Source organism: Aythya ferina (genome assembly GCF_964211825.1).
Source record: "Aythya ferina genome assembly, chromosome: 10".
NCBI classification, from domain to species: domain Eukaryota; kingdom Metazoa; phylum Chordata; class Aves; order Anseriformes; family Anatidae; genus Aythya; species Aythya ferina.
Window position 1 is genome coordinate 14,112,421 of NC_140306.1, and position 25,728 is coordinate 14,138,148.

A 25,728-nucleotide genomic window follows, 5' to 3' on the forward strand; every position below is an offset into this window, starting at 1 on the left:
AGACCTCCTTGGGCAAGTTGTTGCAGGACGTGGTTGTTGGGAGGTCCTATCTACGTATTCCAGCTCTAACCAGCACTACAGCTTGCTGGAAATTCATAGCTAAGCACCGAGGCTGTAGGTTGAGCCTATTTCTGTGTGAGTATCAGGCTTATACACACAAGGATACTGTTCACACAATGTTTGCATATAGATCTGAGAGAGGCTTTGTAGTGCAGAACAATGGTGCCATGACCCTGTCTCTTAAATTAATAGTAGGAAAATGTAGCTTTCTTCAGGTGCAGTTTTTCCTCCTTTACACTGTGAGCCTTCTGTAAACACTACTCCATAGCAAGAAGATCATTATTCAACTCTGTAGGACTAATAAATAATACATGCTTCAAATTTGCAGACAGCTTTGAATGTGAGTTTGACTTCTTACAAAGAAGCTTGTGGCAGATTAAATTATGCTAGTTATTGATTTTTTTTCCTTCCTTTTAGATGCACGTAAAGGCTAACCTCTGTCCTAGAGATGAAATTCCAACTGGAGCTGGACAAAGCACAAATGATGTGGAGAAGAATCTCAAGTTACAAGAGTAAGTTCACTTCAGAAAAATTTCAAGTAGGAGATCTAAACCAGTTTCTTACACACATGCACATGCCTGTATTTTTAGCTTTGATACTAGATTTCAGTCTCCCAGTGCATTGCTGGGATACTGAGTTGTGATTTTTTTTTCCAGATGTGCCCAGTGGAACTGAGGACACTGCCAGCAACTGCTTGAGAGCCTACAGGATCGCCAGACTTATGAAAGCTGCAGTGCTCAATGCTCCTGCTTGCTGCTTTCATCAGGATCTCTGGATACACACTGTTGCTCTGCTGGGTGATTGCTCTGTTTCTGAGTTTGAGAGATCCCTGCCTCCTACAACACAAGGCTACAGAGCCAAGGGTACAGAGTTGTTGCCATGAAAGCTGTGTTGCTGTGCATTGAAATGCTGCTGGAATTTTGGAACACAGGTAAGAGCTTTTAGTGTTGTACAAGATGAAAAGCTCCTGTTCATGCTACGGAAAAAACTTCTATTGACAGCAGTTGTTAGTAATGAGTATCACTACTTTGCAGTTCCTCAAAGCACATGGTAATTAGATTTACAGCATTCAAGGAAAAAAAAAAAGAAAAAAAAATACAGCTACTGGCATAGCTAGGGAGATGTGTTACAGTATGAAGTCACTTCGTCTACCTGCTTAGTTGTGAAAAGCAAATAATACAATTTGTGGTAGCACTGGATGTCAAGGAGTGTTTAAAAACATGCTATCACTATTTCAGATGTGGTCTATATAACAATAATAATAACATAAAAAAAAAAAAAAAATATGGAGTTACCTGTTTTTAGATCAGATTGAAGAAACACAAAAGCCTCCTTGGAAGCCAGCAAAGTAGGTTTTCTGTCACTTTTGAACAAGCTTTTTCCTTTAATCCCCAGTTTTACCTTCTATTATCCATCAACTCTGCTTTTGTGAATATGTGAGGGGCAATGAAATCTCTCAGTAGTATCAAAACAAAAGAAGTACTCAGCAAGGTGTGCACAATGCAAGTAGCACATGTCGTCATCACCTTTATTCTTCAGCATTGTAACTGGACAAAATTCCTTCTGTCACTCCCTAGTATCGCTAAAAATGTTAGTAGTATTTTAGTTTACGGCTAACTGATTGGTGTCCCATATCTAGTTTTATAACTTAAGCATGCTGTAGAATTAAATTGCCATACTGCTTTTCAGAATGTGGAAAATCCTTACGGATATCCCTTGGTACTTATAACATTAGTCACAAATTGCTTTGGTACTTTGAGAAGTGCAGTGTGTGATGCTAAACCGTGACAAAATACAACAGACATGTCTGCGTGTTGAAATGTATTCTGTAGAGCTACAAAAGTGTTTTGTTTTGTGAGGCTGACATTCAGAAATGCATTTGCTTTAACAATAATAGGCAATATATGTTAACTTCTTTTAACCCACAGCCCTCTCAGAAGGTAAGTTTTGACAGTGAAATATTTAATTGATTTCAGCAGCAGTGCGTCAGAGTACACAACTCATGTAAGTAATCTAATTTGTTCTTATAGCTTTAAGTTGACTATGGGTGCTGGTAAGCCACTGATATTTGTATCTGGCTGCTGTTGCACAAACTGCACCGCTCACTTGGAAGAAAATAATCTGCAATTCTTCCTTCATTCACCTTACTATTTCTATAACATTATTAACATCTGTATTTACCAGATGCATCAATCGAGTATAGCCTTGGGTGCTATTGTTTGTTCTGCATTTCCGTTAGAGTGCTCGTGTAGACGCTCACTGTTTTTAGAGCAGTGGACTGATGTTTTAAACCTGTTGCGTATTTTTTTTGGCTCATTGTAACATAGCCTGTTCTCTTGGCGTTTGAAAGTAGAAATTTTCTCTTCCAGTCTGGTGAGATGTCAAAGGCATGGATGCTACTAGGTTGTCCACCTTTAATCTCGTCTTGCAGTATCCGTGCTGAATTGTCCTTACAGATTGGATATGTGATAGGCAGACTGTGACATCTTTTTGGCATATATGGACCAATGTAATTGAAATTTGAATTAAGTATGTGGCTGTCTTAATAGCCTGACAGTAACTTCAGCGAAGAGGTGTCCCTGCACATGCAGAATGTGCCTAAAAGCAGGAGTCCTAGTCCAGTAAGTAGAATCACTTCTCTGTTTGTATCTTATTTGTTTTTGGTCTGCTGGTTTAAATGGTATGCTGTTGTGTTCAGTCAGCACTGGCAGAACCATGTTGGTAGACATGTTGATGTGGGTGAGATTTTGGCATTAGTGAACTGAGATTTTGTTGATGTATCAATCCTGTAGCTCTTAGCCACTCCTATGTAAGTATAGTAAATCCAAAGCAATCCTTGTATTTGCATATGTGTGTGTGAAATCTGCAGAATCTTCTCAAGAGTGTTCATAGCTAGTACTTCAACATAGTGTAGGTAACAATGTGCGTTTTGCCATCCCCACTGAAATGCAAACTGACTTGCCCAGCTAGGATGTAACTGTGTACCTCCACTGGTCTCTCCACAGTTGGGATTCTTCCCCTTCTCCAAGGCAGAGCAATGCCACTGTGCCACCAGCAATGGCAGTAGCTGACAGAGGACGAAATTCAGGATGTCCAGTAAGCCAGTCTGCCCACCCTACCCTTTGGACAACCTGCCCATCTTGCATAGGTTGATCCATTAGGTCTATCTTGTACTCTGCAGAGCCTGTGTTAGAGGAGAAAATGCACTGCTGGAGGTGGGCCAATTTCTGGTTCCAAATGTTTATGCATCTTCTTAGCTTTCACGCCTTCTCTGGTGATTGCTTCCATATATACAAAATCTGACAAATAATTGCAGTTTGAAGGGCACGCTTAATGGAAGTCCATGAAAATGATTCACAGGCAACTGTAAACTGAACTATTACACTAAAGGATAAAAAGCTTCCTTAATGAGCTGTACAAGACAGTTATTGATGTATTTATGAAAACATTCCCAAGTACATGCAACCAGGGGAATTCGGAGATAAATATTTAAAGATTGGCTGACAGTTTTTGAATGTAGCAAAACTCTAGTTTCTCGATAAGGCATTATATTTATTCTTAAAAAAAAAAAAAAAAAAGTATGTGATTTGTAACAGAAGAGAATCAAAACTTAGGTTAAAACGTGGAGGTTTTCTGTGTTACAGTGTTTATTTCTATTCATAAGAGGAGATAAAACAAGGGGAAAGTAGGCATAGGAAGCTTGGGATGTTAATAAGGTAAACCAACATTTGTTTCTATCCAAATAATTTATTAGAGTCATGACACAAAACTGTATTTAAGAGGATGAAATCTAACAACAGTTCAGCATTTGATTAAGTTTTCTTTCATCCTATCATTGTTGTACACAATTAGGTTATTCAAGTGTGATCTTTAAGTATTCATGTTGTGATTCATAACCTTGTTCTTCTCACCCCAGGGAGAGAAAAATTGGTCTGTTATAAATCTGATTAATATATGGATCAGTGCATGCCCTTTTAATGTTTATTACACACATGCGCTTTTAGTTTGGATAAATGATTATCTCATTTTGTTACTTGCTCTTTGTAGGCATACTGTGTTATTCTCTGAAGAAAACTAAAAGCATTTCAAGTATTCAGGGCTGACACTTGATTTGGTATTAGCTTGTCAGTTGAGATGCCTTTTACTTTTAAATGGCTTAATAATCAATAAATTTTAAACAATATGATTTTCCTTAGGATTTTATCTGCTGTGTCATGTAAATTCTCCTGCCATAAAGAATAAAGATCTGTCTCATTCTATTACAGCAGCTTTAGAGCTTTTTTAGACGTATTCCACTCCAATTTTGCTAAGGCTATAGATGGAGACTGGACTACTGGATCTGTCCCCTTAAAGTATGGAAATGAGGAAAATATGAATGAGAGAACAGGGGACAAGTTAGGCCAGTCTATGCAAAATGTTGACGGTAACCTCGAGTATTGTTTGTGGGTAGAGCCATGTTACCAGCAAATCCTAAAGATTATCAGTAGAAGGATTTTAGTCATGGAAGTTCTGTTTTCTAGTGTGAAAGTTTGAGGCAAAACTGAATTTCCACCCAGGTGATAATGCTGGCTACATTTGCACTTGTCAGAATACAGAGTAAATTCTTTGGCTAAAAAAATTTAGCCAAAAAAAAAGCCACAAAACTTAATGGATCTCATGGAAGCACTCGGTAGCCTCCACTGTGACTTCTGAACTTTTAGAACTGTAGTATATGGATTGAATTTTAACCTTTTTTTTCTAGCTTCCTGATGGGATGCATGGGTTTGATTCTTTCATTTTTTTTTTTTTCCTTTTTTCTTCCTTGCTATTCGATTGCTTTAATTTTTTTTTTTTTTTTTTTTTTTGGTAAGGGGGGCTTATTTTTCTCTTTCATTTCCTCTGTTAGGATGCAGTAGTTCAAGTCCCCTTGAGGCGATAATGTCCTTAAAATAGAAGGCAATCTGTGTATTAAGGATTGTTGCAGTGGAAAACCAGCGTTGGTTGGTTTGTTGCTATGTGGGACTGCAAAGAAAGGAGAGTAGGAGTAAGAATACCCAATAATTTGATAGTTAAGGAAGCACAGAAGTATGCACATACTTTTGTACAAGTTCTCAAGCCTTGGGTAATTCTTCGCCCAGCTCTGTATATCACATATCTGACTGTTAGAATGGAACAGCCAATGTTCATTTATCTTAAATCTCTCACACCGAATTGTCAGTGGTTATGAGAGAAATGTGTTGAACAAAGCTGGATTTTTCAAACAGGTTTCCTGCAGCTAGTCTAATAATTTGTAAAAGCAGTTAGCATTTGAACACTGATAGTTCTGTCTCCCTTGCAAGCACATTACATTATGCAATTTAGAGCTCGAGTAAGGCTTAACTTCAGTCAATAAACCTTGTGGCTATTGGGAAAACGTTTCTGTACTCAAGGTCTGTATTTGATTTCTTGGTACATAGATTAAAAATTGAAGGTTTTTATTCAAATACAAATTATGGATTATGCACTTCAGCTTCAGCAGCCCGTACTCACACCTCTGCACTAACAAACTCCTGCTCAATCTCTTTGCTTGGCTGAGATGCCTTTTGACATAAGCTAATGGAGGTGCCTTTGTTTCACAAAACAAGCACTGTACTTGCAGGGTAGTTGACAGCAACATAGGAAAGGAGGACATCCTGAACGATTCCCAGGGGCTGCAAAACTGTGTTACATTCCTTGTATTTGCTGCTGCACCTGTTGCCTTTGGAAGATTGTTACTGGCAGTGTGCAAAGGACCTTGCTCCACAGACATGTAGATAATTTTAGACCCTCTTCTGCACTCTTTTCAGAAAATGTAGTGGTTAACGTTGTACAGTTCCAGGTGCATTATAACTGAAAAATTCCGTTGAGAAAAACTTACGTTGCACTTCAGATGCTCAAAACTTCATCAGACAATTTTATTGACGTCCCCAAGGTAGTCCTGGTTTCCATTCTGCAGGCTGAGGCAAAGTAATGTTTGTGTGGTCGGGGGAGCTCTGTTAGAGCCGAAGTTACATGGTGCAGATGATCCAAAATTCCTGAATCTGTGCAGAGCGGCCCTTTCCCTGAGCAACCACCAGACTGGTAGGTTTTAGTTGAGGATATAAAAGCACGGAGATCCCTTCAGATTTACAGGGTGCCTAAATTACCTAGGGCAGATGTTCTGTTAGATGAGAGCGCGCACAGACTGTAGTAAGATTTCATCTTCCCTCTGGATGAGTAGTTACCTTGGCAACTATCATCCTGCATGAGATTTTGGTTGCTGGTAACTAGCACAGTAGCAAAATCCGACGTAATACATAATACTCAATACGCTTCTGAAGACAGCAAGCACGTGTTGGCATAAGCAGTTACGCTGTTTGCAATGCGACAGCTATGAGCTCGTGCTGATAGCCGCCCTGCACTCAAATTATATGTATTAGCCTTACCTAAAATGGAGAGCTGTGCAGTATTACACGTTATCAGTGCTTTTTCTGGAGGAGCTCTATCAGAATGAATGTAAGCAAATTTTTTCTGCTTACAACCGTTCACATCTTTAAAGTAGCTTATTAAACTTTCTTAGTAGAATCAGGCTGTATAGCTCCTGAAGAATCCTCTGAAAACAAGGACTGTGGGAGTTGAATTAGCTGCCGACTCTTTTTTTTTTTTTTTTTTTTTGAAAGACCTCACAGAAATAGGAGAGCATGTGCATTGTGTGAGCTTTCAGAATGCTCTCAGTAGTGTGCAGCAATACCTTGCTCTTTCCTTTCCTCTTCCTCCTTTCTAGTCTAGAGCAGCTGTAACTGCCAGCTGCATGAATGGTGTTTTAAGGTAAGGGTGTAGCTGGTGAGTGCTGACAGATAATGTTTCCAGAGATATCCAGACCTGATCTGTCCTGCATTTAAAAGCGCTGTATTTTATATACATACTTACCGCTGTATTTCATTCTTTATGGCCACGCAGTTTACAACAATGAAGCCCTCTTACTGAGGGTTCATAATTCCTCTTCCATTGTATTTCTGGTGATTCTATAAAATGTCAGCAGGGCTTGTTGTTAGCAGAGCTGATCAATGAGACCTGCATTGGAGAATCATTAGATCAATTCTGCAATTAATCTAAGAGGGTTTTTCTGCTGTTAACTTTTCTTAACAGCGAAAAAAGGAAAGCATTTACTGGTATCAGTGTGTACTCCTAAATCACTCCTGAAGTATGAGAGTTGTACGCAGGTGTTCCCATGAGTTCCAGATGTTCCATGGTACCTGTTCCCAGTAGTGGCTGGCTAGTGGCGTTCATCATGGTAACCACCTGATAGAGGCTTCAGAGGTCCACGTCAGAGCTTTTTCTTTCTCTGTAGCTTTCATACTTTTTATGTTATAATTACTTTATTAGTCTTCCTAGCACATCAACTCATTTAATTCTGGTTATTCTGCATGCATTTCTACCATGTTTGGAATATGTTTTCATTATAGTAATTGGTCGTTGCAGTGTTTTCAGCTGCTCCTGGGATAGGTGCAGTGCACAGCTGGGAAAGGCTGCAGAGAGAAAGTCCATGTCTTAGCCACTGTGCCTTAGTGCAAGCCAAGTGAGCTCAGGAGAGCTAGGCAATGAATAAGTTTTGCCAAGAAATTTGGAAGGTTGAGCAAAAAATGAGAGACTGGGAGTAGAGAAAGCTGTACCCGCATGGAAAGTTAGAGGTAGGAAGGACTGTTCTTGACTGGCTTTCTTTGCTGAAGATGTCAGGGGCAGGTATTCCTATGTAAGGAATGCTGATGGGGATAGGACAAGCTATGCTGATGTTAGGTGGTTTTTTACATAGATGTTTGAAAAAAGTTCTCCAAAGAAAAAGATGACTCAAAAGGTAATTAGCAGTTATTTTTTTAATTTAGTGTATTTATCTGAGAGAAGAGCCTAATACAGCAAAGAAGCAGCAAGTAGTTCTGCAGTTTTAATAGAATGATCACATCCTCTCGTGCTTTTAAAGTGTTGGTGACTTTGTCTCTAGACACGGTTCTTACTGAGAACAATAGCAGCTTGTGGCTACCTGCTGAGTCAGATGCAAGGGTGGATATTGTCTTATGAGTGGTGGAAGCTGGCTGGATTCATCACATGGCTCCAAGTACTGACCAAGGATGCAAAGGTCAGGGAATTCAGAGTTGGAGTGTCAGATTCTGGCCTACCTTCAGTGTGTTGTCCTTGTTTGAATTTTAACTGGATCACTCCCTTCTGGTTCTGTTTTTGTTTCTTACTCATAGTTTTTGGTCTTTCTATAGCAAATGCAGTTCCTCAAGCATTGATGAGTACAGGAACTTTTACTTGATTTTGAAACAGTTTGAGCCTTACTTTCCTTTCACCCGTCTTGCACTCTGTAGCAATAGCTTTAATAAAATCAGTGTCATTTGAGTGTAACTTGAATTCTTTGCCTTCACTTCTGGAAATGGAAAATATCTCATCGGAATAGAAAGCTAGTCTTTTTTTTTTTTTTTTTTTGTAAATCAGTGGGAACTCTATGGAAAGTCTAGCATAGAGAAAAGAAGAGTGACATCGGCATGAACATTTAAATCCAATTTATTAACATAAAACTGAGATGTGATGATTTTAGGGGAATTAACGTTCCACTGTTGTTTTTGAATACAGCACACTACAGGGTAGGTTTCTTGTTCAAGAACAAATAAATTCACTTACACAATGAAAACATGTCAGTAAACTTTTCAGAGCATCCACGGTTGTGGATGCTCAAATGTGGCATGTGATCAGACTGTGCTTCCTGCTGTAATGAGCCCACTGAAAATTTAAAAAGGATATTTCTAGCTGCAGCTTGCTGTGTATGTTCACAAGGACTGTCAGTCTTACCTTCCTGTTTGATTTAGGATGATGAAGGCAGAGGAAAATCAAACTAAAAGTGAAGCGAGTTTGGTGTGATGGAACTACATCTCCTAGTGTTCTGGGAAAGGAGCAATGATGCCTCTTCTGTGGCATGTGTGATGATGCACCACTGTCAGCTCTCACATGACCATGGACAGGCACCTCAGCACTGGCTGCAAATATGGGTGTGTGTTGCAACTGCAGTCTTAATTTTAAGCTGTGTTTTCACAGCTGTTCAATTCTGGGATGGCCAGAGTTAACACCAAACTTGTAAGTCACTGCTCTCCCAAAGGGTAGGACGTGTACCTCCAGGTTTTTAGCATTTAATGTTTTTCCACAGGTTCAGCTCAGTCCTCAGATAAGCATTTGGGTGGTGTTTCCTATTCATGTTTCTCAGTTCTGTGGAGTTTGTGAGACCTGTGGCCAGCTTCACAACACAAAACCATTCTTGGAAAGGGAGAGAGTCCTCTTTTCCCACCCTGTAACACCGGAGTACTGGTAGCAATCAGTAAGTTCTGTTTTGCCCTGCTCTGAAAACAACTATGAAGTTGCTAGCCTGGACAAAATAAAATATTTTACATCTCTAAAACCTAAAACGTTCTTCCTACTGAAGGAAGGGCTGGTGTCCCAGAGAACCTGTTCAGTTTTCCGGTTGTCTGAAGTAGGGTGTTTGTGCCCCCAAAAGTTTTTCCAGCTCTATCAATTTTATTAGAGAGATTCCCTCTCCCTCTAAACGTCTTATTCCTAGAATAGCAGTCTACAAGTGTTCCTGCTACATCACGTTTCATACAGGCATATGAATTTGTGTTTGTGCTAGCATATTGGAGACAATAATATCCCACGCTGTGAATTTGTGAAAATGCTGCGAATGCATTGTGGGGGATAACATACACTCAATTATACAGAGCATCTTTCAGAATTCCTACAAGGAGCAACAAAAGTGACAGCAAGAAATTCACTAACAAAGTCATGTGAAGCACTTGCCAAGTGGAGTGTGATTTTAGTTCTAGGCAATAAAGAACAAAGACAAACAACGTGCTTGCTGCTATATTAATAGGTTTTACTTTGCTACAAATCTTAAACCACGTTCTGCAGCTTGTCATGCCTTTGCCGTGCTAACCCTTCCTGTAAGGCTTTGCTCACATCTTACTCGTGCACTTTCCTTTCTGTTAAATTTGCCAGGAAATGAAACAGGATAGGAATGTTAGGGTAGTAGTGACAAGAAGATATGGGCCTCTTACAGTGAGGAAGAATGACTTCATGAATCCCGTGTCTACTAGCCATTGAAATCTGCCAACCAGCTTCTGAAAACTGTATAAAATTTGAATTCCTTGTGTGGAATCTGCTAGGGCATTGTCTAGTCTGTGCAGTTCAAATTTGTATAATATTATGTATGCTGCTGTGACCTTTGTTTTTAGCAAATAGTTCACACCTAACTGGTGTTTGAAAGCTGGCTGACTTAACTCTGCAGATGAGTGTGAACCCTGCTCTGTAGACCCAGCCTTTTTTTCCTTATGACTGTATTTCACCTCCTATTCCCTGCTTCAGTGCTTAAAAAGGGTTAACTCCACTCTTACTGCCTTTGCATGAGCAGTGTTAAAATATTTGATGGAATCTGGTTTTCTCTAGAAGACTAAGTGAGGTTAAGCCTCTCTTTCTGTCTCACCTTTCGTTATTTAAGGCTGTTATTAATGATGAGAAGCTAACCAAGGTTTCTTAACTAGGTTGTCCTCTCCTATGTGTCTTGTTTTCTAGTCCAAACTCTATGCAAAATAAACTTTTCCTAAAGGAAAATTTCCAACAGCCGCATACGCTGTTGATGCTGTAATGCCTGGCTGTTTTACTTCTTACACACAAACAGATATCTGGCAAGCGAAACTGAATTTGTTAGATCATCTAATATTCACATGGCGGATGACAAGCAAAACAGTTGGCGAAATGTAGATTGGTAAAACTTGCTTCTCCCACAGCAATGTTATTTGTCTTTGCATTAGATTAAAAAACAGCTTTTTTTTTTTTTTAGACTAGCCTGCTTTCTAAGACAGACAGCTACTAGTAACACCTAGTTTTATAAAGCTGCTATTTATTCATTTAAATTATTTATTTTATTAGTTCTTTTTGTAGCTTTCATAGCCTAATTTTTGTATCATGTATATTTGTGATAGTTTTGTGTTCAGGTTACTATTTTTTTTTGCACTTGTAGCTGTGATCTTCAGTGTTCAGGCTGCTCAACCATGTTACACTCGGGTCATGTCATGTAATGAGGTTGCCTGAGTGTTCCCACTATAAATCCTATTTTCTAGTGTGTGCATCTGCAGTAGTCCACTGTACTGACTTCTTCTTGGCTCTCACCTGTTACTACTTCAGAGATGCCAGCTAAGTGTCTGGATTTAGCAGGTGAAATGGAAGTTGAAGCTTTTCTTGCCATTGCTTGCAGTCAGTTTCATGCTTGTTTAATTGTCTCTGATATTCCTAATTGTTTTAGTTGGGCTGTGGTGTGCAGAAGTGACCATGGGAATAATTCTTCAGCTCTGTTGAAAGCTTTCAGATGCTATTGATGGTCTTTTCACTGCTAGACAGAAGGCATGAATGATTTGAATGATTGCTTGTTGCAGAGTACCTTCTGCAGAGTCTGCCAGCAATTTTGGAAAGCAACTAGATAGCATCGTGCATTAGTAACTAACGACCCTTTCCCCTCAGGACTGTTTATTCACATTTTAAACAGCATGTTAATACTAAGAAACTATCTGACAGTTCAATACAGTTGTGTAATAGATATTTTTCTAGTTCCATTTCACTCAGGCTATTTTCAGTACAAGAGTAATCACAACAACTAGAAATTGCAGGAAGCCTCAGCAGAGATTTGAATTAATAAATGAAGGCAATTGACTCGGGAAGTGAGCTTTGCTTTGAGGCAGGAGCCATTTCATGGCACCATAAGGGCCCTCTGGCATAGCCTCGTGGGAGGAAGGTTGCTGCTGTGGCTGGTGTCCTTGGTCTGCACAAAAATCTCTCTATAGGTCTGGGCTCTCCTTCTGTGAACACGCGAGGAACAAAGAGGTTGGCTAGCTCGCAAGTCACTCTGTGATTTATTTATTTTTAATCCTTAAAGACTATGGGGTGTCCTTTATCAAGTATATTGATGTACAATAAGCAGAGCAATAAAAAAAAATGCTTCCTTGCCAGAAAACTACATTAGTATTTCAGGCAGACAACTGGGTTAATTTGCACCCTTGCACGAACATAACTCCTAAACAGGCACTTAATAAATTCAGAAATACCTGAACATGCAGGCTTAATGCTTGCTTTTTAGAAGTATCCTTCTGATAGACACTTGAATGCTCAAATGTTCATGAAAAATGAACAGAGCTTTAGTAAGCGTAGCTATGTAATTCATGTCCTTAGAATTTCTATTTTCAATGACAGCATTTATAGCTGGTAGTGATTTCCTCTTTTGCACTTTTGCTTTAGGAATGACTTTTAAAATTGCAAGTGTCTGTTCCATGGGGACCTTTTTCCTCTGTTTATGCTTGCCCTTTGAATGTATAAAGTAGTCTAATGTAAATGACAGCTTTTGGACTTCACCCAGGAGTGTAAGCTATTTTACTTTTGTTCCTTCAGTCACCACATCTATAATAGCTCTTTTTCTCATTTTCTCACACTGGATTTCTTGGTATTTCATTTTTGGTAGCAGTATTTCTGTGTCTGTGGACACTTGACTTTGTCCAAATCATCACTGTCTTGTAGTGTGAGAAGAAAAGGAAAAAAATAAATTGTAGACAAATGACTGTTGGAAAAATGGCACATTGAGAAGCTACTGTAAACTGAAACTCTAATCCTGTAAAGTTGCTCTGTAGGAACACTGCTTCATAGAGATATAACTTATGAGAACCTTTCGGATCATGTGAATTTAAGCACATTGACATTTTTTTTGCAGAATCAAGATACAGGTGCTCTGCTTTAATAGTTTTGTGAATTCATTAGGGGTTTTACCATCACCTGAGGGGATTTCATATCTCCCAGGATCCTAGTCCTGCACTGGGCAGGCTGCACACATTCTCTCCCCTGTGGACCTGCAGGAGTTTTGGCTGCTCAGAAGTGATGCCAGCGGCAGGGCGAGCACGCAGTGAGCACTTCCCTCTCTGGGGCAGCGTGGTGCACCGCTCATCTCGCAGGGTCTGGAGATGGGAGAAAAACAGGGTGCTTGGACGCTCATCTGCTGTAGGACTCTAGATGAGACTAGTGACTTTAAAACCAGTTGACAGAATCAAAAACCAATATACCATGCCCTGTTGGGGAAGCAGGTCCTGGTGCCACAGCCAGGTTGCAGCAGCCGCAGAGCTGGAGCTGCTGACTAATGCACAACGTGCTGCTGCGAGATCGCTGCGCTCAGTTCCCCGGGTCGGGGATGACTCAAAACAGCACATGTTCCACATTAGTGCCCAGAGGCAACTGCTGTTTGCATCATGACAGTGTCAATTATCACCTACAACACTCCTGCAAGGAGTAAAATGGCCCTGACAAAGATGCAATTATTTGGCAATTTGCTTCCTTAGCCCTCTGATAATGTCAGTGTTTCTCCAGCGCTACTTTTAAGCCATGGTGTCTCACAACGACACTGCAGTGAAAGCCCCAGCTCCTCCTGTCCGGCTGGGGATGTGTGTGCACCGGGAGGTGTGCTGCCTAAAGAAGAGCTCTGACCTTTCAGACCGAGCATCGTCGTAATTCCACTGGTGAAGCTAAATAGGTCACTGCAACGGAGGAGCTGAGTCGGGGGCTGGTGAACAGAAAAGGTGAGCACACAAGGAAGGAAGCTTCGGCATCTGAAGTGATTTCACTTCTGCAGGGTTAGATTTACACCTTCGGTAAATTGTTCTTGGGCCTTGGCTGCCCGTGTCAGCAGTGCTGCTGAGCTGGCAGACCACCACCGTGCCGTGGCTGTGGGCCCACCGCTGCCCCTGCTGCTCTGATGGAGGAGGAGGGAGGATGTCTGTGTTGCTCAGTGCTTTGTCAGCTGGGAGACACCCGGGGATCGCTCCCTGTGCAGGGAATGCTGGAGACCAGACATGACAATATTGAGTTCAGCCGTTGGGTCTCTAGGATAGCTCCTGAGTAGAAAAGCTATAAATGGGCTTACACACTGCTGCTGCCTCTTCTTGCTGTGTTCCTGGCTGTGGCTCTCTTTTACGTACAAATGCTTGTTCCTTTGAAGCTGGCCTTTACATCAGCCCTAGGAACAGAGGTGTCCCTCTGAATTTCCCCAGCTGCTGCTAATTGGTGCCACTTTGTCTGCTTGCAGGAGCAGTGGGGAGGCAGCCAGGACGTTTCTCCAGGCTGTGCAGGGAGCACTGGCAGCGGCTGTGCCTGCTGATGTTCTGCCCATAAAGACTTTTCCTCCACCATGACAGTAATCTGGCATGTCTTTGTAACAAAACTTGCTTTTGGGAGACAAAAAGAAAAAAAAAAAAAAAAAGCTGTAAGCCTTATTTCTCAATTAGTTTCTTACTTAGAGTCTGTGCTAATGATGTATTTAACAAGAGATCTGGAGCAGGAATAGTTAAGTGTTTCCCTAACATTAGTGAAAACTTTTTTCTGGAGTGCATCCCATGTGGCCTCTAGGGAGAGCTGGTATAACTTCTGTGCTTTTCCACTGGAAAAAAAATATGTTGCTGAAACACAACTTTTCTTCATGAATCTCTCTGTTTCAGTAGATTGTCAGTTGAAGGAAAAGTGAAAAAATGTGGTGATGAAGGTTGAAACATTGTGTTTGATCATTTTCATAATGGCCATTGTGGGGAATTTATTCCAAGACAAGTTTATTGCCTATGTTTATGTTGTTACATTGTCGAAATGAGTGGCAATCAAAACAAATACCCCCAGAAGTATTGTTAAACATCATGGGAAATGTTTTTATTCTTTTGAATTGTAATAAAATCTGCAACATTTAAAAATTGCAGACTATCTTGTAAAATTGCAGGTTTTCTTATCATTCTTATTAGCAAGAGAGAGGATTTTTTTCAAACGTTTGTCTATTCACACACTTAAAATACAGATTATGGTTTCTTTGACCTCTTGGCTTCCCTTAACAGAACGAAGGCATATATGAAGCAAATACGAGGTATTGGTGGATTAATCTTAGAGGAATTTTTGTTCTGGACATAGTAGCATAAGCCATCTGTTGATTGGCCATCATCAGCCAAATTGTGCTACTTGTTGGCCTCACAATGCAGTGCTCTCCAGCACCAAATTCAGTAAATTCACATCACCTTACATGGACTTACATACGCAATTCTGCTCCACAAAAAAGTGTCAATCACTTGAATTGCTTACGCAACAAAATGCTGCTCGTTGATAGTGGCACTTACGAGTTGCAAGGCAAGTTTATATCCTTCTTGGTGATTAGGGCTGAAAACCTAATTATAACGCGTTATAACATCAAGTGATGCATTTCTGCAGCTATTGCTCCCTCTTAACGCAGGTAATTGCCTGCAGAAGCAATCACTGCTCTTGTAATAGAAAATAGGAAAATGCTCTGTGAACCTCGCTGAAAGAAATTGGAGATAGCTCTCTGTAGCACTACCCCCCCTCCCCGTTTGGACCTCAGCAAGGTTTTGGATGCTGTGCTAATGCAGAACCCACCTTCAGCCACTGCAGTCAGACATTAATATTTTTAAAGCCCAAATAGACAGGTGATGCCTGCAACTTGCTCACAGCCATCAGCACTGCAATGAGATTACCTTTGCTTTCCTCGTGGAATAACCTACAGCTCGGCTCATTTTGTTGTCTGATGAATTTAGCCAGACAGTGAATTTACATTAAACAATGGCAAAAACGTGCACTGTAAGGAACATAACATTCAGGGATGATTATTGCTAGCGTGAGGAGTTGGAACGCTTATTAGAATAACTATCTGGTACTTGTTGTGTTAGTGTTACAGGAAGAGTGCAAGTACAGAATACAAGATTATTCTTTTAAAAAGAAGCAGCTCAGTTATTTAATTCAGGTTTTTAAGTGGGTTGGCCAGGGCACAGATGTTTGAACGGAGATGGCTGATTAATGAAATTGCACAGGAGCACATTCTCTGGCCTTACTCTTCCGAACGGTGCCAAATGCGCATCGGAGGGCTTGACCTTTTTGGTACTGTTATTGGAGTGCTGGGTTGCTGTTCTGCCAAAGACAAAGGAAGCGATTACAGCAACTGCTTGTGTAGTTCTGGAACTACTGGGAAGCTCCTTGTTTATGGCAACCTCTACAGAAGTTAGGGTGATCCCTTCCTTGTACGTACATGCAAGGTTCAGGCCATGTCATGGGAAAATCTTTGGCTTCGTTAGCCAGCAAAACTTTGTGGTTAGTTCCTGGGTCAGAGGACTAGAGGAAATGGATTTGTTCATTTAGTAGTCTGCAAAACCCTCTCAGCAACAGCCTAGCTTCTTACTGCTGTGCGAGCTGCTGCAGCAGCTAGGTTGTGGGTCTGCACAGTGGCTTTTGTTCTTAGCTCCTGTGCATCAGCATGAGAGCAACAGGCTGAATCTTCAGAAAGCTGTACAGAAGAAACACTCTCGCGCCTGTGTCAGACTTATTGTTAATAAATTAGGTTAGTTTATTTGAACAATGGGCTGGAATTACTTGGTGCACCTGGCCAGAAAGAGTTCTGTTTCCATTAGTAGCTCACCACCTTTACACAAATCAGGTTAGCATAGGATGAGCATGGTGTGACTTATTATCGCATAGTCACTGGTGTTTCTTAAGACAGGGAATTTATTCTTTGTTTTATATATGTATGAGAATTACAGTCTAGGACATATTTAATGTCATTTAATTATCAGATGTCAAAAGAAGTTCACCTCCGGGCCAGGAGTGGATCTGAATCTAGGATTTTTCATTTAAAAATGTTTTGAGACTTTGAGTTTGCAGGCAAAACCCACTGAGGTTGAATTTCAGCAACCCAGGTCAAGTAAGAGTTAACAAAAAGATTGTAGAAAGCTGCAGTTAAAGATACCCATGTAGGGGAACATACACTGTGTCCTTAGCCCTTTGTGCCTCAGGAAGTTGTTCTTACAAATATACCTGAGGAGGAAAGAATATCACACTTTACAGACTTGGTGTGATCTGTAGCTGATAGCAACAATGTGCCCACTTAGTGGTTTCAGGGTATTATTTATTTATTTATTTATTTTACCACCCTTGCTACCTTCAGCACTCGTTGTGTCATCCTGAACACAGTGAGCTCTTTGTCCCAGACTTGAATAGCTTTCTGAAGCGTCTGCTTTCAAAATTGTTGGACAGTTATTATTTATTTTCTGTGTTGTGCTTTATTTCCCATGTAATAATTTGGGTTTTTGAATATATCTGTTTAAACAGGCATATGTGACCTGTACAATTCAACTTGTGTTTTTAATTCGATTTGTACAATTTAATATTGTTTGTCCATAATGTAAGTGGGCAACGTGGACCTGAACCATCGGCAATTCCATTGAATAGATGATGGATTTAGAAGAGGAGGTGACAAACCTGACAAACTTCTCCATAGTGGCTGGGAGCTACTTGTGTTCTTGTGAAACCCAAAGTTGGCTCTCCTGGCACTGTCCTGGCATTTGGTTTTCTTAACTGCCACTGATCCAGAAGAACCTGTCGCAGATTTTTAATCGTTGTTGCCTTAGGCCAGACTGAAAATGTGTTAGTGATGTGAGATCCTTTCTGCTGCATGTGAAAGGCTTTTACTGCCTTCTGATCCCTGGGAAACCTTTAAGGGTGCAGATGATCTCGTCACTTAATATGGGACCATGATATTTATTTCAGTTCCTTGCCTAAAGCAGGCATTTTTGACTGTGGATTCTGCGTAGATGATTTATGAAATTCTCAAACAGTTACTTCTAGGCTTGTTTTCCCTTTTATACAACTGCCTGTTTCCAGAAGCAATGTTATTAGGAGAGTACTGAAAACCGTTTGAGCTGCACAGTTGGAGCATCATTTTACAAAGTATTGTTTCTGCATCTATGATTTCTGGATAGACTTATAAATGTTCACAAGTATGCTCGAGGCAGGCTCAGCACAACGGTGAAGTAATTTTATTTTTTTCAGAAATAGCTATGAGGCTGTACTTGCTTCCATCATTCAAAATTTTTTATTTCAGGAGGAAAGCACACGAAGTTAAACGAGTGCAGCACAAAGCAAAACATTCTGAATGTTTTTAATGTGAAAAAAAAACTTACTATTGTATTGGTACTAAGGAAGATATTGGAGATACCTTTCAAAGGATATTCAGTTTTCAAGAAGGAGTTGGGGCAGAGACGTTCTGACATTAATAAGTAAGAGGGAGTAAATAATTGCCATTACTTGCACAGGGGAAATGATTCAAGTGTAACATAATTAGATAATATTAAGTGAGAAATTAAGTGGTAAAAAGATTTTGGTTTAACAGGAAAAGCTGCGTGCTGAAAATTTGTCTATTAAATTAATTTCACTGCAAGTTCCCTGTGAAACTTTAAGTCTCAGGGGGTCATTTGTCAAATCTTCAGTTAATGTTTCATTGAAAGTAATTTAAACTTACGGAGAATTAAAAAAAAAAAAAAAAAAAGTAGAATTTGCTAATGTACATTATCTCCCCCCAGCTTCACGCTGTCTTGACCCTTCTGGCTGACTTTGGCTGCTGCTCATCAAATATTGAGCAGCTGTTGGTGTAATTGCATTCACTGCACATCCCCATAAAACAGAATCAAGCTTGAACTTGCCATGCACATGAGAGGAGCTAAAAGGGGGAAAAAAAAAAAAAAAAAAAAGAAAAGAGGGGAAAAAAGGGGGAGGGAAGAAAACAAAAAGGCTGTTGCCAACATATTGCATCCTGAGCTGGGATTAGTGAAGTTACCTGTCACTTTTCCTCTTGTCCTTGGCAATTGTCATCTGTGCTGGAGGGAGAGACCAGTATGCTCAGTACCAGCTCAGTTTTTGCTGCTGCTGCCCCTTGAGCTTATCAAAAAGAAAATATAAATGAGAGTGTTAAAAAATGAAGAAATGCCTAGTTATAGAAGGATATTCAACTGCCTTTGTTTGGGAGCAGTTCAGAACCAGAGACAATGGTGATGGAGTTGGTATGACCTAAGGTGTCCCAACAGCAGCCCTGTGAGAAGTGGACATGTGTAAAGCTGCTCTCCTCCTGCTCTTTTTAATGGATGCTAAGTTAATGCACATTTAGGAGGAAGAAACTGCTTTTAAATTCTATTTCTAAATACTTCAGCTGATATTTTCTAAGGCTTAGGTGAAGGCATTTTAATTGTAAAAAAGACTGTGTATATGTTCATGAAAATGTTTAATTTTCTGACTGGGCAGGTGAATTGTAAGCTGCTTCAAGAAGACAAAAGCCTGTGAAAGATCACAAATGTTTTTGACACCCTTGCACATAAATCATAATTTGTGTAGATTTATCCCATTAGAGATGAGCTTTGCTGGCATGATTAGAAACTTCTTTGTCATGAGTTTGGTGGTAATGCATTAGCTTAAATGTATTTGGCGTGATTAACATCAGGTTAACTGAATTCATTACGTGTGCGATTAGAAATGCAGTGTGGGGTTTTGTCTGGTTTCACCAGTGTAACTGGGAAGAGTCGTGAGCAGCATCGATTAGTCTGGTGCGTGGCAGAGTCTTGAAAAAACTGTCGTGCCCACTCAGCGTCCATGAAACAGAAATCCATTTCAGCAGATTTGGAGAAGTAGCTAGTAGCAGTGCTGTGGCAATTTCAATTAAAGGTCTGAGAATGGTAATTATGTTTACATACCAGCAGTCTGATTAAATGTAAACTAATTATGCAAAAAGCTTAAACTGTGACCTGAATTACTCTTGCTGAATCACAGTTGAATTTCAGGAGAGTTTTTGGATAGCATGTTATCATCGCAGAAGCTTTCCTTTTTTGCAGATGTGTGATATTACTGATACTGTTGGAATAATCCGACCTTCCCTTCCTGTTTCTCTACTTCTGCCATCCAGCCTCAAGCATAACCTTCAGCTAATTCTGGGTTCAACTCTTCAAAACCCTGTTCACAAAGCAAGAGGTATTTAGTTCCGCTGGTACACAAAAAAGGGGAATATGAAGTCTTTGTGTAGCTGGTTAATCTTTTGAAGCAAGTATGAAATCAGAAGGATTCGCTATGCTGACATTAGAAGAACTATGGTCTGTGCAGTGCTGGAGTTCAACTAGTAACATAGAACAACAGCCCTGAAGACTTATTCATCATGATCTGACACAAGTATAAGCTGCAGTTTTAAAACTCTAATACACAGCAAAATCATAGAGTGGAAGAATAGCTGAGGTTGGAAGGGACCTCAGCAGATTGTTGGTCACTTCTATGCACACAGCAGTACTAACTTCAATGTTGCATTAGGCTTGCTCAAGTCCTGAAAGACCAGAAAGTCCTGCATCCTTTCTGTATGTTCCTGCAGCACCAATGTTTCCACTAGGGGACAAAGCCCATTAGGTTTGAGTGAAAAAATACCCACATCAAAGTTTTGTCTGTCTCATGTTTCCTTTTGATGCATTGTAAATCAGTCTCAGAGCCTGAATCGCAAGCCTCAGTGTAGCATTCCGTCATGCTTTCATGAGATATCAAAATACATAGAAAAACTGGGATGTGTATTCAACAGTGAACATCATCCCGCAACCTCCGATTTGCAACTTTTACATCTATTTTAATACTCAAGTAAAAATGTGAACAACTGTGGCAACAAAGGAACAATTAAATTCAATTAGAACTGAGTAGTGTTATGGTATTGCGAAGAGATTGTCTTCTAATTTTGAAAGAGTGATTGCTCTTACAGTTCAAAGATTCCAGTGCCTCCAGTTCTAAAACTGTAACCTTTCTAATTGAATAGGCCTCAGAGTAAGTCACCTTTTCCCCATTCTTAGTCCAAAAGGAGCAGAGCCCGAATTCTCTGCAGTGGTTTTGCTTCTGTTTGTTAAACGACTTCTATAAGAGCTGCTTCAACTGGTTGCTTGCTTCTGTAGGATGTAGATTATAGACAATTCCCATAGCAGAAACATCACTGCAAATTATTTTGTCTTTTTTTTTTTTTTTTTTCCAATGGGAATTTATGTTCTGTTTATTGCCTACATGGAAGACAGAAGCATACTGAAGAGCTGAAATTCATCCCGATAAACTGACCTTAATACTCTCAAAACAGGTATATATCATTATCAAAATGTGGATTATTGCCGTGATATATAGTGTTTCATCTGTTAATTATAGAAATTCATGCTTTTTAAAGCCATTTTGGAACAAAGTCTTCAATTTCTAGTATTGTTGGCAAGCAGCTTATATTGTTGCATGAAAGCATGTCTCTGTTTTTATGTACTCAGTGGTTTTTTTGAGAGGGATAATTTAATGCTGGTGAAAGTAGTGGAGGTTCAGCAATAGCAGATGAGAATTTTGGTCATGCGATTCCTGCTCTGTTAAAGAACTGGCACGCACAAGTACGCAGTCGGAGTGGATTTGATGCTTGTGCCAAGGCCTTCCAAACCTGAGGCTGAACACTGCAAAGATAAAAACTTACTGTTTTGTCCCCTTTGTAGTAGTGCAGTGTATCAATCAGCCCAGGGATTCTTTTAGAGCACCTCCACTGGTGGTGGGTAGAAAAGCTCTATTCAGTAAGTACTGATGCCTTTGTCAACAAGCTTTTCACGGGTTTAGAAATAACAAATAGCATCATTTGAAGATCAAAAAGATCAATGACAATTGTTATGGGTTTTTCTTGGTTATCTCTTCAGTATTTAGGCAAACCAAAAATGTTCTGGCTAGAGATGAAAAACAGCTCTTGTCTTCAAAATCCAGAACCAGTCTAGGCCTTCAGTGCCTCTTAATTAAAGTTTCCTCTTTTTTTTTTTTTTTTTTTTTTTTTGATATGGTTACTTCTTTGTTCTTTTAAGTGTTCTGTCTTCAGCCCTGGAAACATAACTTCCATGCTGATATTTAACATATCCAAGATTGGGAACAACATGTATCCAATAGTTTTAAATTTCTGACTATTGTTATGATTTGATTAAGGAGGTATTCAAGTAGGTATAGTTCCCAAGGAGTTGGACAAAATTCAACTTTTCCTATTAATAAGGATTTTGCAACCTTTCAAATAATTTTGTTTGTTTTAACAGCCAAGGAGGAGTAATCTCTTAACCACATAACATTTTTTGAGCTGATGGACTAGATTTTGATTATCAGGTCTCAGGAAACTCTATTCCGCTTAGTATTAATGTGATAAATAATATGCATATCACATAACATATTTAGGCCTTGTTGTCAGTCTCTGATGAATCAGAACTTCCACGTTGCCAGATACTCTGATCTCCTCTTCACTCCTGCTTATCAGGAGATTGCTTGGGCGTATAATCGGTACTGACAGTCTCAGAAACAGCCTTTTAAATTATTTATTGCTTTGGTATCTTCCTGTTTTAAACCCTGACCTGCCTGAAAGTGCTGTAGACTTATTTGAGGAAAAAATATTATTTAGACAAATAAACAACAACAAAAAAAAAATAATTATTGTTGACATTGGCTGGATCAGCAAATCACATCAATTTCCTAACTCCTTTTGCCTTGTTAGTTTAAACCTGAGGTTTTTTTTCCAAGCTCTTGTTGCTTTTGTCAAATTCTTTTACTTCATCTCAGTGACGAGTCAAACCTTTTCTTCTACAAGTCAATTTGTATGGCTTAGGGAACAGTCTTGTTCCTGTATTCGTTTTGGCCATAGTGCTGTTGAAATTATGAACAAGGAGGTTTATTGTAGTAGTGGCCTTTTAGGAATAGAAAAAGTCTTAATGTTGGCATTGTCTGTTACTGTTTCCTACTTTGGATCAATTTTTTTCCTACTTTTGGATCAAGTTAATGTCATGTCTGATAACTCATGATGGGACAAGAGCTCAAACTGAGGGGGTAGGAGCAGATAGAGCGATCTTTCCTTAGTTATATGGCTGGGGATACCCAGAAGTTGTCTTTTGCCAAAGACAAAAGCTCAGAAGCTTTCTCAAGACCCAATACCTGTCTGTGCAGCGTGGTCCATGGGCAGCTGTGCTGGACCAGGCAGGGAGCAGCCCTGTGCCTCTCTGCAGGCTGCCAGCTGGGTGCTCGCTCAGCTCCCACCATGCTGGTGCAGGGACTGCTGCAGCCGTGGCTTCCCTTGGAAAACACACCAAAACATCATGACAAACCACAGGAACCCTCCCCATTGCCTGGCGCTGGAGGTGCTGTGTGCTACCATGCACTTATGCTTCAGCCCGAGTTGTTTTCTGAGGATCAAGGTAGAAAGTTCCCTGGAGAAACGCATAGAATATTAACATGCAAGGTGAGTGTTGCTCCCATTTCTGGCTGTGGGCTGGGTAGACAGGGAGTCAAACTGTCTCCTCTTGTGCCATCTCCCTGCTTTTTCTAGTGGGGCTGATTGTAACCTGTTGGAGTAAGAATAAGAATATTTCTAAAAGAGTTGTGCTGTCTTGAGATTTTCTGAACCAGATTTAACACTCTAACTCTAGACACGGGAATTTAAATTGATGTTTGCACTTCCAGAGCTCAGTTTGGGAGAGAGCTGTTTGTTAAGAAGTTCCTAGACCCATTAACAGACGTTCTCTTTTATCTGACTTCAAGTGAAAGCAGTTTTGCTTTAATTCACTGTTTGAAGTGGTGTGACAGCATATGCAGTGCTCGGCTTTGAAAAGTCACAGAGCTGTGTGTCATCAACCTAGAAATGACAAATCACATCATGCTGATTAACGGCGTTACCTGGAGGAAGGATGGTGATGTGACATTGCACTAGATGTGATCAAGAACTTTAAGGGATCCTATAAATAATGTCTGTTGAGGGCAGAGGACAGATCTCCTTTTGATGCAGACAGACATCTGCTTGTTAAAACAAGACTGGGGTCTACTCAAAGCAGTCCCAGTCTATCCTGTATTACATTGCAAAGGATACATTAGGATATTATCCTCTACAATCAACACTGTTAACTTCAGCTCTCCGATAACCAGTGCTAAAACACTACCAGATTGACTACATTAATAAATCATTAAAAAGCTCTGAGCTGTGTGTATGCTACAGCATTACTGACACCTCAGATGATTTCCCAGTAGAGATGACTTGTCGCTGAAGAACAATTTGAGTAAGCTGCATTGCCTCTACTACACATTTAGTAACCAATATGCTGAGCGAAGGTGTTTAGATACTTGGTCTAGTGATGTGGATGGCACAAGTATGTATTGGAGCATGGTTGTTTGATTATTTCAGGCTCATTTGGCATCTTTTTGATGTTTAATTCCAGGGGAGTGAGTTTGCTGAAAATTACGTGATCACAACAGCAAGTTCTAAGGAGTTGTTCAGAATACCAACAGTTACTGTAATACACACCACCTGGAAATCTGTACTGAGAGCCTGCATACACAGCAGCATGAAATTACTCAAAATGACTACAACTAAAAGAAGAAGAAAAATATGATAACACGAGTGAACAGAATATTTCTTGCCCACAGCTGGTTTGATTCTGACAGACAAAATTACCTTTATCTGCAGTGCTTGGATGACTTAATGGAGTGCGCCGTCAGCAAGTTCTCTGATGACACTAAACTGGGAGGAGTGGCTGTGTGTATTTAATGAACTTGTTGCAGTGGTGTTTTTTAAAGCCAGCCAAGTGCTACCAAGGTTTACTTTTATTTGATACTGCACAATGACTTGGATGCAGAAGGGGTATCTGATAGAAAGAGTGAACTCTCTCTGGAGTTGACCAATACAAGAGAGTAGACAAGGAATGATTGTTGTAAACATACCCCTAGCATTATATTGAGCATATTATGGCTATGAGATGCCTAAAAATAGCATCCCAGGATTTGCCTGGAAAGCTCTTGTCTGTACTAAAGACGAATGGATATGCCACTTAGAGCCTAATATTTAATGAGAAAAGCAATGTTGATACAAACTAAATTGCTTTAAAGCAAGGTCAGTCATTTTTCATAAAGGGAAAGCTTTGTGTTTCTAGCAGTCAACATTTCCTACTGGTGACCTGATTGGGCTGACACATACACAAGGATGGAAGAAATTATTCTACTATATATAAATACAGATATGCTTCTGGTTTTCAGTTTAGCTGAGCTGAACAAATATTAGCCTGGAATGATCTGAAACTGAAACATTGCAATAAATCGAACATTTTTTGTGGGTTGAACGGAGGTCTATATTCAGTCACAAGTAAATTGAAATTTCAACTGCCTTAATAAAAGCAAAAGGCTTGACTCATAAAATGGAAAAAGCTGAAGTGAAGCTCTAATTTGCAAGGCAGTTCAGCTCAAAACTATTTTTCTTTTATTTATTATGAATAAACTTTTCTTAGAGTAAAATCCTTCAGCCCTATATTTTAAAAATAAATGCATGTATTTCCAAGGGAAAGGCAGAATCTATGATGTTTATTCAATTCTCCCCAGTAGCAATATACTTTTCTTGGTAAAGATGAAAGCTAACCCCTTCTGTACTTAGAAAAGTTTTGTTTCAGGACAATGTCTGCTTTCATAACAAATAAACAGCTTCTTTCTCTCTATTTCAGGTGCCAGAATTTTAAGATTGGAGCCTACCTGGAACACATGAAGTTGAGGTAAGGTGATAATAAGCACTAAAACAGTATACTACTAAAAAGGGAGTTTTCCTTTTGAGCATTTTTTCCCTGATGTGAAAGGGATGATCTGTATTTGTTATTTCTGTAGAATCCAAACATTTATAGTAATTTACAGAATTTAATAAGTTCATATATTAATTTTAATCAAAAAATACCTTGGAAAGATTTTAAAATACGAAGGGCTTTGGGTAGATGGGAA

General features: G+C 39.7%; 1 long non-coding RNA gene across 1 annotated transcript; it reads left to right on the plus strand.

Annotated features, from left to right (window-relative positions):
* The first annotated feature begins 483 nt into the window (after window positions 1-483).
* On the plus strand, window positions 484-25,508 carry LOC311442146. Its single transcript, XR_014696476.1, has 3 exons — window positions 484-572; window positions 717-991; window positions 25,461-25,508. It is a non-coding gene; the product is annotated as an uncharacterized lncRNA (long non-coding RNA).
* Window positions 25,509-25,728: the final 220 nt, after the last annotated feature.